Source organism: Scyliorhinus torazame, chromosome 12 (genome assembly GCF_047496885.1).
Source record: "Scyliorhinus torazame isolate Kashiwa2021f chromosome 12, sScyTor2.1, whole genome shotgun sequence".
Taxonomy (NCBI): domain Eukaryota; kingdom Metazoa; phylum Chordata; class Chondrichthyes; order Carcharhiniformes; family Scyliorhinidae; genus Scyliorhinus; species Scyliorhinus torazame.
The window spans coordinates 224,112,470-224,125,464 of NC_092718.1; the positions used below are offsets into that span (position 1 = coordinate 224,112,470).

Sequence of the window (12,995 nt, forward strand, 5' to 3'; positions counted from 1 at the left end):
GGAATGTTTGTTCTTGACATATATATGAAGTTGTAAAAAATGTTGTTAAAACCCAATTTTTCCTCCATTTGAAGGGGGAAAGGTATTTTAACCAAGGAGGATAAGCGCAGGATACAGAGGGGCCACCTCACTGTTTGACTGCGTCACCCTGTGCCCCATGCCACAGATCCTCTCTGCCTTTGGAGTTCAACAGAGTGACTCCCTACTGAAATGTGGCTCCTGTGAATTGTCTGTTTGTGTTTATGGACTAGGTGACTCGAGGCTGCAGTTCATTCATTCCCTTCGACTCTGTCTCAGAGTGTGGGAGGAATGCCGTGTTTTTGTGGCTCCAGAGAGTGATGGCATTTGATCTTTCTCCCGGAGGTGGGTGCTCAGTTTGTGTGTCAGGGCGTATTAGGCTTCCTGGAAGAAATGATCGATGCCAACTGGTGGAAGTTTGATGGCCTCCTTCCAAGGCTCAGTTTTACCAACATTAACTCCTCTTTAGCCAGGTGTTTGGATCTGCAATACTCCACCTCCCTCAATCAGAACTGCTCCCACTCAGGACAATGTTTAAAACCTGGCCGAAACCTCTTCTCATTTCTATTTCCTGCCTCAGCACATTATCCTCCTCTTTTCTGTCTTGGTGATGTCACTGAATCTTGTCATCTCCAAATTCAAAATAATATCATTCAGCCATTTCCCATTAGCATTTTTAAAAATAAATTTAAAGTGCCCAATTCTTTTTTTTGCCAATTAAGGGGCAATTTCGCGTGGCCAATCCACTTTGGGTTGTGGGGGTGAAACCCACGCAAATACAGGTGCTATTGGGAGAAAGTGTGTCAGTGGGATTAGTTTGGGATTGATACAGGGCAATGGGGAGAGAGTGTGTCAATGGGATTAATTTGGGATTGATACAGGGCTATGGGGAGAGAGCGGGGCAGTGGGATTAGTTTGGAATTGATACAGGGCTATGGGGAGAGAGTGTGTCAATGGGATTAGTTTGGAATTGATACAGGGCTGTGAGTAGAGAGTGGGGCAGAGGGACTAGTTTGGGATTGATACAGGGCTATGGGGAGAGTGTGTCAATGGGATTAGTTTGGGATTGATACAGGGCTATGGGGAGAGAGTGTGTCAATGGGATTAATTTGGGATTGATACAGGGCTATGGGGAGAGAGTGTGTCAATGGGATTAGTTTGGAATTGATACAGGGCTATGGGGAGAGAGTGTGTCAATGGGATTAGTTTAGAATTGATACAGGGCCATGGGGAGAGAGTGTGTCAATGGGATTAGTTTGGAATTGATACAGGGCTGTGAGTAGAGAGTGGGGCAGTGGGACTAGTTTGGGATTGATACAGGGCTATGGGGAGAGAGTGTGTCAATGGGATTAGTTTGGAATTGATACAGGGCTGTGAGTAGAGAGTGGGGCAGTGGGACTAGTTTGGGATTGATACAGACTATGGGGAGAGTACAGGCAGTGGGATTAATTTGGGATTGATATCGGACAATGGGGAGTGAACGGGATAGTGGGATTATTTTGGGATTGCTATCGGACAATGGGAGTGAACGGGATAGTGGGATTATTTTGGGATTGATATCGGACAATGGGAGTGAACGGGATAGTGGGATTATTTTGGGATTGCTATCGGACAATGGGATTGATCGGGTAGTGGGATTAATTTGGGATTGATACAGGGATATACCAACAATCTATTTGGTGCTTTTAGCACAAATAAAACATCCTGAGATGCTTTGCAGGAAATATCTAAAACAAAATATGACAACAATCCACGTAAAAAGAAAAGCAGGTTTACATTTAGAAAACGCTTTTTACCGCTGGGATATCTCAAAGCATTTCCCAGCCAATGAAGTAGTTTTTGAAGTACGGTCACTGTTTGAAATGAGAGTCGATACACATTCAGCAAACCTCCACAAACAGTACGGAGATAGTAACCCGATCGTCTGTCCTTGTGATGTTGATGGGGGATAAATATTGGCCACCGGGGAGAACTCTCTTCTGCAGTATAATGCCATTGGATATTTTGTGTCCTCTTGAGGAGTTAGATGGGGGTCACGGTGTAACATTTCAACTGAAAGATAGCATCTCTGACACTACTGTGCTCCCTCAGTACTGGACTGGAGGGTCAGCTTTGATTTCTGGAGTAGGACTGGAATCCAGTAACTTGTGATTCAGAGGCAGGAATGAAGTCTGTCAATGTCGTGGAAGAGGAAGTAGTTGGCCGTGGTGATGGTGCAGGTATGTGATGTATTCAGAGTCCTGTGTGGTTACTGGAGGGAAAATCATGCCTTGGGTGTGATGTACACCTGGCCTCTCTGGCAGGCCATACTGCAGTTGCACACCCTCGTGTTCCACTCAGTTGGTTGCTGCTTCTCACAGTTGAGCTATACCCAATCACACACCACTGTTTCACTTCAGTGAAATCTCACTGACAACACCAGAATCATACACCGCAGAGGCTTGTGGATTATTTCCCGTTACTAATCTTTCAGGATGTCCCATCCTGCCTCTGACATTCTTTATGACTAATTTAATGACATGGCACCTATTTGAATAATTTCTGGCTGTATATCCGTATCCGGTGTCAGGAGATATTCACTTGTAAAGAATATCCTTTCCTACCTGGTCTGTGTAAATGTGGAACTGGTCAAGAGGCCTCAATGAGATGTGAGTCGTCAAAACTGCAATAGCTTGTTTCTTTAATTAATTGAATCAAACTTCCACCACCTGCCACGGTGGGATTCGAACAGCAGTTACAGACCTTAGACAAGGTGCACTGTGGACGGTTAAATCCGATTCACAGAAGTGTCAGAGTAGAGCTGAACACTTTGAGTGAGACCAGAGTCAGTGTAGAGGGAGCTTTACTATCTAATCCTATACTGTACCTGCCTGGGGAGTGTTTGGAGGGGCAGTGTAAAGGGAACTTTATTATAATAACTTGCATTTATATTCTGCCGCTAACCTGTGCTAACGAGTCTGAGTGAGCCAGTGTGAACATTCTGATCTGCAGCTTGTTGCTGCGAGCATAAAGCTTCCAGTTTAACACAGACAGGAAGAATGTGCTGGAACTGATTACGTTTCCGTTATGTGGGCTAAGCTGTTTCCCCTCACTGCCTGCAGGAAGACTGGGCGATAGGCTTGTTATAAAACTGCGGCAAAGCTGCATTGAGCTCTTTACTATAACCTCAACATTCTGATAACTTTCAATGCATGTCTGATGGACATGTTTTGCTTCTGCTGTGTATGTTTGCCTGATGAATTGCTACTGTGTGTTTTAGGAAGAGGGGTAGAGTTGGGGTTAGAGACTGGGCATTGAGTTAGTTTGAAGTGCATACGTGAGCACAAACTAGGGATGAGATGGTGAAGATCTATGTGCTGCTCTCTGCGAACCGAAGAGCCTCGTGTTAAATTCCCCTGAGGGAAACCGTGGTAATCAGTAGATAAACTGCACATGACGCTTTTGGGGTGAAATCCTTTTGCTGACTCCAATTCCAAATTGTTCAATTTAAATTGCTAACCCTTTTACAACAACCCTGGGCGGAATGCTCCGACGTCGAGATGAGATCGGGATCGGACGGAGAATAGCTTCCGCCGACGGATTCGGGGCGGGTGTCAGTTTGACGCCGGTTCGCGATGCTCCTCCCCCTCCCAGTCGGCATCATCAGGACTCCTGCCATGCGCAGTTGGCGGGGTCATCGGCCAGCCCACCCCTGATGGGCCGAGTTCCCAACGGCGTGGGCCACGTGTGGTCCCAGTGGTCGGGATCCCGACGTGCTGGCTGTGGGATAGTGTTCAGCGCTGCCACACTCGTCCGGGATCTGTGCCGCTGGCCGGGGGGGGGGCTTCTGCAAATAATAATAATCTTTATTAGTGACAAGTAGGCTTACATTAACACTGCAATGAAGTTACTGTGAAAAGCCCCTAGTCGCCACACTCCGGCGCCTGTTCGGGTCACAGAGGGAGAATTCAGAATGTCCAATTCACCCAACAGCACGTCTTTCGGGACTTGTGGGAGGAAACCGGAGCACCCGGGGGAAACCCACGCAGACACGGGGAGAACGTGCAGACTCTGCACAGACAGTGACCCAAGCTGGGAATCGAACCCGGGACCCTGGCACTGTGAAGCAGCAGTGCTAACCACTGTGCTCCCATGCCGGGCCGGGGGGGGGAGTGGTGGGGGATGGACAGGGGGTGGGCTGTGGGGCCGGGGTGGGTGGGTTAGGGTTCTAGCACGGCCGGTGCCAAGTTTTCCGGGACTGCCTGGCCCGGAACCCGGTGATTCTCCCGCCGTTTTCGGCGCAATCCACAGGTGGTTGACGTGGCACCGGTGCTAGCCCCGCACTGGTACCGGAATTGGTGAGGGGTTCGCACCGATTTTCCCGTCGTGAACCATCCGCAGATTCTCTGTTGGCCCCGGCACTTAGCCGCTGGACGGGAGAATTCCGCCTCCTGATTTTAACTCGTCTTTATTTTTTCCTGTGATTTGCACAAGGAAACGTTTAGTGGCAATGAGAGCGAGGCTGCCAGTGCTCCATCCTCAACCTATCCCGTCAGCACCTCAATATCTCAACCGGTTCCTCCCGCACCAACATTTAACTTTTTATGTTAATCTTTATAAAGTCTTTTCTTTTTAAAAACACTTTTTTTTAAATTGAGAAACTTTGATTGAGTGCCGAGGGGTGAGGGGTGAGGGAAATCCAATTCTGGAATGTGCTGCCTGAACCACCTGAAGCGGGACCTGTGCTAACTTCAAAAGTGAATTGGAGAAATACCTGAAAAGGAAATGTAACCGGGCTCAGGTGACAGAATAGAGAGAATGCGACTAATTGGGCAGCTCACCCAGGGACGCAGCACACACAGGACGGGTGAATGGATGTACTCCCATTCTATGATTCTGGGCTATTTAGCTGTAGACCTCTAAATCCCAATCATTCCCATTCCCAGCTGTGATGTAGATTGGTAGCTGCTTTGCATATTTAACTAATCACAGAATTTACAGTGCAGAAGGAGGCCATTCGGCCCATCGAGTCTGCACCGGCTCTTGGAAAGAGCACCCTACCCAAGCCCACACCTCCACCCTAACCCCACTAAGGGCAATTGTGGACACTAAGGGCAATTTATCATGGCCAATCCACCTAACCCGCACATCTTTGGACTGTGGGAGGAAACCGGAGCACCCGGAGGAAACCCACGCAGACACGGAGGATGTGCAGACTCCGCACAGACAGTGACCCAAGCTGGAATCGAACCTGGGACCCTGGAGCTGTGAAGCAATTGTGCTATCCACAATGCTACCGTGCTGCCCTTATGCTGGTTCTGTACATTAGGTAAGCTATAAAGCCAGGAAAATCCTCCCTAACCATACGTACTAAATGAAAGGCGGAGATCTTAACACAAGTAACCAGAAATTTTGGAAAGCGGTAGGTTAAGTAGCAGCATCAAGGAGGAGAGAGAGGTGGGGCGGGAATTCCAGAGCTTTGGAGCCGAGCACCCAGAGGCACGGATATTACTGGTGGTGTGAAGGAAATGGGATGTCCATAGTCCTTTGCAGATATTAAAAATCCAGGATTATAGTCTCTGTACTTGAATAGAAATACCTGCATAGTATCTTTTTCTAAATATAATCTAAATTTATAATGTACGCATTAGAAGGCGTATTCATGGTATTCAGGCGCATTAGAACATAGAACATAGAACATAGAACAATACAGCGCAGTACAGGCCCTTCGGCCCACGATGTTGCACCGAAACAAAAGCCATCTAACCTACACTATGCCATTATCATCCATATGTTTATCCAATAAACTTTTAAATGCCCTCAATGTTGGCGAGTTCACTACTGTAGCAGGTAGGGCATTCCACGGACTCACTACTCTTTGCGTAAAGAACCTACCTCTGACCTCTGTCCTATATCTATTACCCCTCAGTTTAAAGTTATGTCCCCTTGTGCCAGCCATATCCATCCGCGGGAGAAGGCTCTCACTGTCCACCCTATCCAACCCCCTGATCATTTTGTATGCCTCTATTAAGTCTCCTCTTAACCTTCTTCTCTCCAACGAAAACAACCTCAAGTCCGTCAGCCTTTCCTCATAAGATTTTCCCTCCATACCAGGCAACATCCTGGTAAATCTCCTCTGCACCCGCTCCAAAGCCTCCACGTCCTTCCTATAATGCGGTGACCAGAACTGTACGCAATACTCCAAATGCGGCCGGACCAGAGTTCTGTACAGCTGCAACATGACCTCCCGACTCCGGAACTCAATCCCTCTACCAATAAAGGCCAACACTCCATAGGCCTTCTTCACAACCCTATCAACCTGGGTGGCAACTTTCAGGGATCTATGTACATGGACACCTAGATCCCTCTGCTCATCCACACTTTCAAGAACTTTACCATTAGCCAAATATTCCGCATTCCTGTTATTCCTTCCAAAGTGAATCACCTCACACTTCTCTACATTAAACTCCATTTGCCACCTCTCAGCCCAGCTCTGCAGCTTATCTATATCCCTCTGTAACCTGCTACATCCTTCCACACTATCGACAACACCACCGACTTTAGTATCGTCTGCAAATTTACTCACCCACCCTTCTGCGCCTTCCTCTAGGTCATTGATAAAAATGACAAACAGCAACGGCCCCAGAACAGATCCTTGTGGTACTCCACTTGTGACTGTACTCCATTCTGAACATTTCCCATCAACCACCACCCTCTGTCTTCTTTCAGCTAGCCAATTTCTGATCCACATCTCTAAATCACCCTCAATCCCCAGCCTCCGTATTTTTTGCAATAGCCTACCGTGGGGAACCTTATCAAACGCTTTGCTGAAATCCATATACACCACATCAACTGCTCTACCCTCGTCTACCTGTTCAGTCACCTTCTCAATGAACTCAATAAGGTTTGTGAGGCATGACCTACCCTTCACAAAGCCATGCTGACTATCCCTGATCATATTATTCCTATCTAGATGATTATAAATCTTGTCCCTTATAATCCCCTCCAAGACTTTACCCACTACAGACGTGAGGCTCACCGGTCTATAGTTGCCGGGGTTGTCTCTGCTCCCCTTTTTGAACAAAGGGACCACATTTGCTGTCCTCCAGTCCTCTGGCACTATTCCTGTAGCCAATGATGACATAAAAATCAAAGCCAAAGGTCCAGCAATCTCTTCCCTGGCCTCCCATAGAATCCTAGGATAAATCCCATCAGGTCCCGGGGACTTATCTATTTTCAGCCTGTCCAGAATTGCCAACACCTCTTCCCTACGTACCTCAATGCCATCTATTCTATTAGCCTGGGGCTCAGCATTCTCCTCCACAACATTATCTTTTTCCTGAGTGAATACTGACGAAAAATATTCATTTAGTATCTCGCCTATCTCTTCAGACTCCACACACAATTTCCCATCCCTGTCCTTGACTGGTCCTACTCTTTCCCTAGTCATTCGCTTATTCCTGACATACCTATAGAAAGCTTTTGGGTTTTCCTTGATCCTTCCTGCCAAATACTTCTCATGTCCCCTCCTTGCTCGTCTTAGCTCTCTCTTTAGATCCTTCCTCGCTACCTTGTAACTATCCATCGCCCCAACCGAAACTTCACACTTCATCTTCACATAGGCCTTCTTCTTCCTCTTAACAAGAGATTCCACTTCCTTGGTAAACCACGGTTCCCTCGCTCGACGCCTTCCTCCCTGTCTGACCGGTACATACTTATCAAGAACACGCAGTAGCTGATCCTTGAACAAGCCCCACTTATCCAGTGTGCCCAACACTTGCAGCCTACCTCTCCACCTTATCCCCCCCAAGTCACGTCTAATGGCATCATAATTGCCCTTCCCCCAGCTATAACTCTTGCCCTGCGGTGTATACTTATCCCTTTCCATTATTAACGTAAACGTCACCGAATTGTGGTCACTGTCCCCAAAGTGCTCTCCTACCTCCAAATCCAACACCTGGCCTGGTTCATTACCCAAAACCAAATCCAACGTGGCCTCGCCTCTTGTTGGCCTGTCAACATATTGTTTCAGGAAACCCTCCTGCACACACTGTACAAAAAACGACCCATCTATTGTACTCTAACTATATATTTTCCAGTCAATATTTGGAAAGTTAAAGTCTCCCATAATAACTACCCTGTTACTTTCGCTCATATCCAGAATCATCTTCGCCATCCTTTCCTCTACATCCCTAGAACTATTAGGAGGCCTATAAAAAACTCCCAACAGGGTGACCTCTCCTTTCCTGTTTCTAACTTCAGCCAATACTACCTCGGAAGAAGAGTCCCCATCTAGCATCCTCTCCGCCACCGTAATACTGCTCTTGACTAGCAGCGCCACACCTCCCCCTCTTTTGCCTCCTTCTCTGAGCTTACTAAAACACCTAAACCCCGGAACCTGCAACATCCATTCCTGTCCCTGCTCTATCCATGTCTCCGAAATGGCCACAACATCGAAGTCCCAGGTACCAACCCACGCTGCCAGTTCCCCTACCTTGTTTCGTATACTCCTGGCATTGAAGTAGACACACTTCAAACCACCTACCTGAACGCTGGCCCCCTCCTGCGACGTCAAATCTGTGCTCCTGACCTCTATACTCTCATTCTCCCTTACCCTAAAACTACAATCCAGGTTCCCATGCCCCTGCTGCATTAGTTTAAACCCCCCCAAAGAGCACTAACAAATCTCCCCCCCAGGATATTTGTGCCCCTCAGGTTCAGATGTAGACCATCCTGTCTGTAGAGGTCCCACCTTCCCCAGAAAGAGCCCCAGTTATCCAAAAATCTGAAACCCTCCCGCCTGCACCATCCCTGTAGCCACGTGTTTAAATGCTCTCTCTCCCTATTCCTCATCTCACTATCACGTGGCACGGGCAACAACCCAGAGATAACAACTCTGTTTGTTCTAGTTCTGAGCTTCCATCCTAGCTCCCTGAAAGCCTGCCTGACATCCTTGTCCCCTTTCCTACCTATGTCGTTGGTGCCAATGTGGACCACGACTTGGGGCTGCTCCCCCTCCCCCCTAAGGACCCGGAAAACACGATCCGAGACATCACGTACCCTTGCACCTGGGAGGCAACATACCAAACGTGAGTCTCTCACGCTCCCACAAAATCTCCTATCTGTGCCCCTGACTATAGAGTCCCCAATTACTAATGCTCTGCTCCTCTGCATTGATTTGTATTCAAGGGTTAATCTGGCGAGCATCTTCAAATATAAGCCAAAAATGTTGTTCTGGAGTTTCAGCTTGGCAGATGACATTGAATGTGTCCAGTTTTCATCATTGTGGTCCAGTAACAAAATTCAGTGCCGATTTTAGAAAAAATTCATCTTGAAATATTAACATAAAAATAAGAATTGTATCAAGTTATTTATGGCGCCGTTTGCTTGGAGTTACAGCGATTCCCATGAACAGACCCTTCAGAAAGTGAGATCTGTTTCCTGTTTTAAGCTGGTCCTGAGAATTGACAGTCACCTGACAGGAAACCATGTCGATGAATGGGACTAAACACATCACCACTTTCAGACGTGCAACCAATTTTACAAACCTGAGCAACTCCAATTCAGAGTTAAACATTTCTGCTTTGTAACCTTGCACGGCCTGGATTTTGGGCCTGATAAAATTGGACATCTTAAATTCACTTTAAATCAAACTGCAGTCAACCTCAGGCAGGCTGTTGGGAATTCAGACTTGACCAAGACAACTGCACTACACTCCGATAAACTGCCAGGACAAGTCTGGACCTGCCTTGTCAACCACCCATCGGGAGATAATCGGTTCGATTGATGTGCATCGAATTGTTTTTGAGTTGCCGAAATGGAGCCAGACTTTCAGATGTCCAGACATCCCGCCATGCTGTGTCCGTGTGCAAAAGGTTACGTACGAGTAACACCACCGAAGGTGGACACCATGGGGCAGGCTATCATACCCTAAGCGGTCATTATCTAATCTATTGGTTGTTGGGACATCCTCCCGAGGCCTCATTGGCCAAAGGCCATAGAGGTTTCTGGAAAGATGCAAAGGGAGGGGGATAAAGCTAGTCACGCGAGACACCCCCCCGCGAAGTCTCGGCGTGGAGGTGACCGTGACCATTGTGACGGCTGACCAGAGAAGGAAGGAAGCAGCCAGCGAGACCCACCTTTGCGTCGATGACCCTGAGGAACACGAGTCTCCGAGAATCGGACCCGCGGCTCAGCCAAGCTCATCAACAAATGGGAATGGTCATAGTGATTATTATTGGGTTAATTTAAGGGTTAATACTATTGTACTGAATAAACTCGGTTTGATTTGATACTTGGTTTGACCTTTGTTCACCTTGTCATTAAAGACATCTGGGTAAAACTTTGATCAATAAACTGGTCAAAGTATCTGAGGTTTTACACAGACAGCAGCTTTGTGCCGAGATTTTGCTAAAGACGGAGACGGTGAGTTCCCCTTCAGAAGAACATCTTCATATTTACAAAATGTTTGATTCTCGTTGGGGTAAATCGGCTCGGGATAAGAGATTCTCTCCTCGACTTTGCCCCGCCCTCTCGTTTTCCATTTTGAACAGGTATTTTGTATCTGGCTTCATGGTAGAATCCTTGAAAAGCACTCAAAATAATGGAAAATCTGGGTGTCCGGGTACAGAGGGATCTGGGTGTCTGGGTACAGAGGGACCTGGGTGTCCGGGTACAGAGGGATCCGGGTGTCCGGGTACAGAGGGATCCGGGTGTCCGGGTACAGAGGGACCTGGGTGTCCGGGTACAGAGGGATCTGGGTGTCCGGGTACAGAGGGACCTGGGTGTCCGGGTACAGAGGGATCTGGGTCCCCGGGTACAGAGGGACCTGGGTGTCCGGGTACAGAGGGACCTGGGTGTCCGGGTACAGAGGGACCTGGGTGTCCGGGTACAGAGGGACCTGGGTGTCCGGGTACAGAGGGATCCGGGTGTCCGGGTACAGAGGGACCTGGGTGTCCGGGTACAGAGGGATCTGGGTGTCCGGGTACAGAGGGACCTGGGTGTCCGGGTACAGAGGGATCTGGGTCCCCGGGTACAGAGGGACCTGGGTGTCCGGGTACAGAGGGACCTGGGTGTCCGGGTACAGAGGGACCTGGGTGTCCGGGTACAGAGGGATCTGGGTGTCCGGGTACAGAGGGATCCGGCTGTCCGGGTACAGAGGGATCCGGCTGTCCGGGTACAGAGGGATCTGGGTGTCCGGGTACAGAGGGATCTGGGTGTCCGGGTACAGAGGGATCCGGCTGTCCGGGTACAGGGGGATCCGGGTGTCCGGGTACAGGGGGATCCGGGTGTCCGGGTACAGGGGGATCCGGGTGTCCGGGTACAGGGGGATCCGGGTGTCCGGGTACAGGGGGATCCGGGTGTCCGGGTACAGGGGGATCCGGGTGTCCGGGTACAGGGGGATCCGGGTGTCCGGGTACAGGGGGATCCGGGTGTCCGGGTACAGGGGGATCCGGGTGTCCGGGTACAGGGGGATCCGGGTGTCCGGGTACAGGGGGATCCGGGTGTCCGGGTACAGGGGGATCCGGGTGTCCGGGTACAAGGGGATCCGGGTGTCCGGGTACAGGGGGATCCGGGTGTCCGGGTACAGGGGGATCCGGGTGTCCGGGTACAGGGGGATCCGGGTACAGGGGGATCCGGGTGTCCGGGTACAGGGGGATCCGGGTGTCCGGGTACAGGGGGATCCGGGTGTCCGGGTACAGGGGGATCCGGGTGTCCGGGTACAGGGGGATCCGGGTGTCCGGGTACAGGGGGATCCGGGTGTCCGGGTACAGGGGGATCCGGGTGTCCGGGTACAGGGGGATCCGGGTGTCCGGGTACAGGGGGATCCGGGTGTCCGGGTACAGGGGGATCCGGGTGTCCGGGTACAGGGGGATCCGGGTGTCCGGGTACAGGGGGATCCGGGTGTCCGGGTACAGGGGGATCCGGGTGTCCGGGTACAGGGGGATCCGGGTGTCCGGGTACAGGGGGATCCGGGTGTCCGGGTACAGGGGGATCCGGGTGTCCGGGTACAGGGGGATCCGGGTGTCCGGGTACAGGGGGATCCGGGTGCCCTGGTACAGGGGGATCCGGGTTTCCGGGTACAGAGGGATCTGGGTGCCCGGGTACAGAGGGATCTGGGTCCCCGGGTACAGAGGGATCTGGGTGTCCGGGTACAGAGGGATCTGGGTGTCCGGGTACAGAGGGATCTGGGTGCCCAGGTACAGAGAAATCTCCGAAGTTGATTCTGTGGTATTCTCCACACCAACAAGCTGGGTCAATGAATATATTCAAGGCTGAGATGGACGACAAGGGAATCGAGGTTTGGGGGAACAGGCAGCAAAGTGGAGTTAAGGCCCCAGTCAGATCAGCCATGATTGTGTTAAATGGCAGAGCAGCCTGGAGGGGCCAAATGGCCTTGTTCCTATTTCTTGTGTTCTCATCTCTTTCCCCCCCCCCCCCCCCCCCCCCCCCAAACCACCATTCTCCACCTCTGCATCATTCTCATTTCAGATCTGATTCAACTCACCTCCTGACTCCCCAAAGCCTGCCCACCATCTACAAGGCACAAGTCTGAAGCACGATGGAATACTCCCCACTTATCTGTGGGCCATTTTCCTGTGTTAAAGGTGCTATATAAATGTACACTGTTGACTGAAACTAGGTTTCACAGTTTGCTGAATTGCACAGGAAGAGTTGCTTTGTCTGGCTGCTAATTGGGCTGTCTTGTGTTCTATCCCTGCTGGAGGTGCAGCCGCTGAGTTACAATGGTTTTATTGTGTTGGAGACAAATTGCAAAAGGCTGGGTTTGCAGTGAGGATAGTGCTGGTTCCTGTCGGACTAGTGACTGTTTACACAGCAGAGCCTGAAGGTTCAACCTGATTTTGTGCCCAGCCTTCCTCATGACTGTTTACCTTGTGGGTACAACTCGACCTTATATGGACTCTTAATCCTGACAGCTGCCGTGTGTGGGAGAGGGAATCGGCTCTGCAACGGGGGGAGTGACAAATCACATTTAC

General features: G+C 49.9%; 1 long non-coding RNA gene across 1 annotated transcript in view; it reads right to left on the reverse strand.

The window, feature by feature from the left end:
- Positions 1 to 1,773: 1,773 nt before the first annotated feature.
- Positions 1,774 to 12,995, reverse strand: part of LOC140387295 (uncharacterized) — a 32,733-nt gene continuing 21,511 nt past the window's right edge. The window contains exon 2 of the long non-coding RNA XR_011933839.1: positions 1,774 to 3,844. This is a non-coding gene — a long non-coding RNA (uncharacterized lncRNA). The remainder of the gene's footprint in view (positions 3,845 to 12,995) is intronic.